This window comes from Phalangium opilio, unplaced genomic scaffold (genome assembly GCF_054372755.1).
Source record: "Phalangium opilio isolate 3A_F unplaced genomic scaffold, DU_Popi_V2 ptg000060l_1, whole genome shotgun sequence".
NCBI classification, from domain to species: Eukaryota; Metazoa; Arthropoda; class Arachnida; order Opiliones; family Phalangiidae; genus Phalangium; species Phalangium opilio.
This window is the reverse complement of record NW_028324177.1, coordinates 6,406,753-6,410,677: the sequence shown is the minus strand read 5'-3', so window position 1 is coordinate 6,410,677 and position 3,925 is coordinate 6,406,753. Positions and strand designations below refer to the sequence as shown.

General features: G+C 35.7%; 1 long non-coding RNA gene across 1 annotated transcript; it reads right to left on the bottom strand.

The window, feature by feature from the left end:
• Positions 1 to 2,357: 2,357 nt before the first annotated feature.
• Positions 2,358 to 3,206, bottom strand: LOC149666845 (uncharacterized). Its single transcript, XR_016368242.1, has 2 exons — positions 3,058 to 3,206; positions 2,358 to 2,992 (listed from the first exon to the last, which is right to left on the bottom strand). It is a non-coding gene; the product is annotated as an uncharacterized LOC149666845 (long non-coding RNA).
• Between the last annotated feature and the right edge of the window lie 719 nt (positions 3,207 to 3,925).

Sequence of the window (3,925 nt, the reverse complement as noted above, 5' to 3'; positions counted from 1 at the left end):
ATGCGGTATTATTCGTAGGTTTCAGATAAAAATTGCTCTGGGTCGATACCGAAGGCGAAACTAACATCGTTTTTTACGCGGCATTATGAAACTAATTACAGTTTTAGACTTTAGTATTTTAATATAATTTACCATAATTCAGCAATTACCCGCACTACTACGGCTACCAATGATATTGCCCTAAATTTACTCCCATGATGCTCAGTAATTTGTACTGCTTTCCAATATCTCTTGTCGCTTCTATGACGTCATGCGACTACCTATTGGTTACAAGCAAGCCACGTGATACTCGATACTCATTTTACATAGCATGCAGGCGGGAAGGTATGATTGACTTAAAGCTGTTAACTTTTTGATATCTATTTGCTTTTGATATAAATGATAGATTCAATCACACTATCACTAAACCCTGTCACCAAATCAACCAGTATTTTTAATTCAGGTTCTTCCAATCATTTGTACTAGGTAACAATTGAGTTATTAATTATTTTGCGCTCATTCTAACGTTACCTAAGAAAACAATAAACAATGGCCAGATTGCCAACGATAAACGCTACAAAGATTATATCTGGTGCAACCGGCAAACGATAACCACTGCTTAGATCATTTTGAATGTTTCATTAGTGGTAAAATAATTGATAGATTAAATCACACGATCACTAAACCCTGTCAACAAACCAACCAATGTTTTTTATCCCGGCTCTTGCAATCATTTTTATTAGGTAACAGTTACGTTTTTAATTACTATTTATAACCGCTATTTAGAATAAACTTTTTTGTTTAAATTAGATACATTTTTGATGTGTTAAGTAGATTAACTCAAACTACGCAGAAGGGTTAATTTCCTGGTTTCTAGACAACAGTTACCGCTACGAAGATACGTTTTTTGCTGGCAAAATAAATGATAGATTCAATCACACTATCACTAATTACTGTCATCAAATCAATATTTTAAATTCAGCCTCTTCCAAGCACGAAATTACAAATTAAAGGGGTGTACAGTGTGTTAATTATTTAATATAAATTTTGGATAAATATGTAACACACTATCATTATTAAATTTCTGAAGAGAGGAAAAAAGGTTGAAATTAATTTTCTTTAAATTTTAAAAGCGAATTTGGCTCAGAAAAAACCGAGGGGGAAACCACTTGTGAAATCAGGTGTACAAATTTTTTGAAATCACAATTGAAGTCCATAAATTGTTTTTGAAGTCTCTATAAATCGCAAAGTTTAGTTGAAATCTCGGAAATATTAGGAAGTCATGCGAAGTCCTTGGAAATCGCTTGAAGTCAGTCGAAGTCTCTCGGAAGTCTCTTGAAGTCATACGAAATCCCTTTGAAATCTCTTGAAGTCTCTCTGAAGTCAAGAGAAGTCATACGAAGTCCCTTTGAAATCTCTTGAAGTCTCTTGGAAATCTCTTGAAGTCTCTCGGAAATCTCTTGAAGTCTCTCGGAAATCTCTTGAAGTCTCTCGGAAATCTCTTGAAGTCTCTCGGAAATCTCTTGATGTCTCTCGGAAATCTCTTGAAGTCTCTTAGAAGTCATACGAAGTCCGTTGGAAATCTCTTGAAGTCAAATGAAGTGGTAGAAAAATCCTGTGAAGTCTATTGAAATTCCGTCTTTCATAAGTGGAAATTTCCTTTTCTTCAAATTTTATCTTCAATAGTCTTGATCAGGGCCGGAAATAAGCACAGGACACTGGAATTTTAAAATGTGCCATAGTTTTGTTAAAAACTAAGGGGGTCACTGGACAGTTTGACCAATAAAATTTTGGAAGTTTTGATAGCTTGACTATGGAGATGTGATACTATTTCTGCACACTACAGTGGACAATGTCCTATAAATTTTCCAGTCAAACAGGGGGGGGGCTGGTCTCTATCCCTCAATTTTCGGCCGTTTTCGGAGGTGCAATGCTACCAGACTCTCGTGCCAGACACTGTTCCCCAGAAATTTTTCCTTTTTGGACTTATTGTCGGCTGCTAATCATTCCGTTTTCAAGGAATATTCGTAAAAACGATATATTTTTGTTTGTGGCGAAGTTTAATTGGCTTAATTTAAACTACTATTTAACTAAATTGGGAACCTTCGAAATACAGCATACAAGCAGCCAATTTAAAAATTGTGTCTTCTAGTTCTCTGAACTATGAATTCGAGTATGAATCAGACGATAATCAGTTTCAAAAACCTGAGGGGTCGGACGTTTTGGAAAAAGTGTACGGGATTTCGAAATCCAATTTGATTTCTTCGGATTTCGTTTGATTTCGTCGGATTTTGTTTGATTTCAAAATTCGATAAAATCCAACGGATTTTGCAATTTTTCCCGTGATTTCGTCGGATTTTGTTTGATTTCAAAATTCGATAAAATCCAACGGATTTTGCAATTTTTCCCGTGATTTCCTCGGATTTTTTCCATGATTTCGGCAGATTTTGGGATATTTCAATTGATTTCGTTGGATTTTGTGATTTCTTTTGAGTTTGGATTTCGTGAATTTTGTAATGGATTTCGCGATTTCGTTACTGATTTTGTGATTTCTTTGTTGATTTTGTGGTATCTTTACTGATTTTGTAATTTCTCTACTGATTTTGTGATTTCTCTACTGATTTTGTGATTTATTTACTGTTTTGTTATTTCTTTATTGATTTCGGATTTTTTATGAGATTTTTTAAGTTGGATTTCGCGGGTAGCGTACGGGATTTCATGAATGACCGACCCCTTGCAAAAACTACTGCCCAAGCGCTCACTGGCGTGATTGAGTTAGCTATGCCACGACAAAAACTTCTTTCCGTAAATAGCGGCCGATCACGTGATCATATTTTCCCGCGTGAAACGTCGCAGAATTCTTGAGACATAAGCGACGATCAAATGGATCAGTATACTATCCGGGCTTGTATCTGCGCCATATAATCAAGAAGGAATTTACTATAAGAAGGCCTAAAAAGGCGTCCGGTGCGCGCGTGATAGTCGACAATCCCCCCTCATGGGTGGGGGGAGGCTGGAAAAGAAGGCGGGACTTAATATTTTATCTTACTCTATGTTTCCACCATCTATCTCTTTTACCTTCTCGTTAAGCCTTGGTTTGGTTTTTGGAACTCACGAAATCATAAGTATAGTACACTTGATTCGATTTAGAAACAATTATAGAACGAACGATTTTCACGTAGAGACAAGTATTCAAAATCCATTAAGTTAGGTTCAAAACCTTTAACTAACTTGCTAATGGCAATTAAAAACCATTCCCTAACCGTTTCAGCACCGCTGGCAGCTTCCATTTTCTGCTTACTTTGCTAGACGTTTTCTTTCTCTATTCGGAATACGTCAATCGCGTCTGTATGACCTATCCCCGCGGGATCCAATAGGAAAGCGCAGAGCAATGAGGGACATGAAAGGGGTGGGGCTTACTTGTCCACTAACACCGGCGTAAGAGTAACAGCGTAAAATCTAGTGACTTAGGCATTCTTATAGTAAATTAATTCTTGATATAATTCTTTACAAATTCTATTGAAGTCACTTGAAGTCTATAAAATGTAATGAAGTCAGTTGAAGTCTATAAAATGTAATGAAGTCACTTGAAGTCTCTAAATTATATTGAAGTCACTTGAAATCTTCATAAATTGTATTGAAGTCACTTGAAGTCTTTATAAATTGTATTGAAGTCACTTGAAGTCTTTATAAACTGTATTGAAGTCACTTGAAGTCTTTATAAATTATATTGAAGTCCCTTGAAGTCTTTATAAATTTTATTGAAGTCATCTGAAATCAAATACAGTTAGTGAAGTCTTTGAAGTCGAATGAAGTCTTTGATAGTTCAATTGAAGTCATTTGAAATCTGAAATCAGGTGTACAAAATTTTCTTAGTGGTTTCCCCCTCGCATTTTAGTTGTTTACTTGCGACTGAAAGGCAACTCTGCAATCTAGGCTCATGATA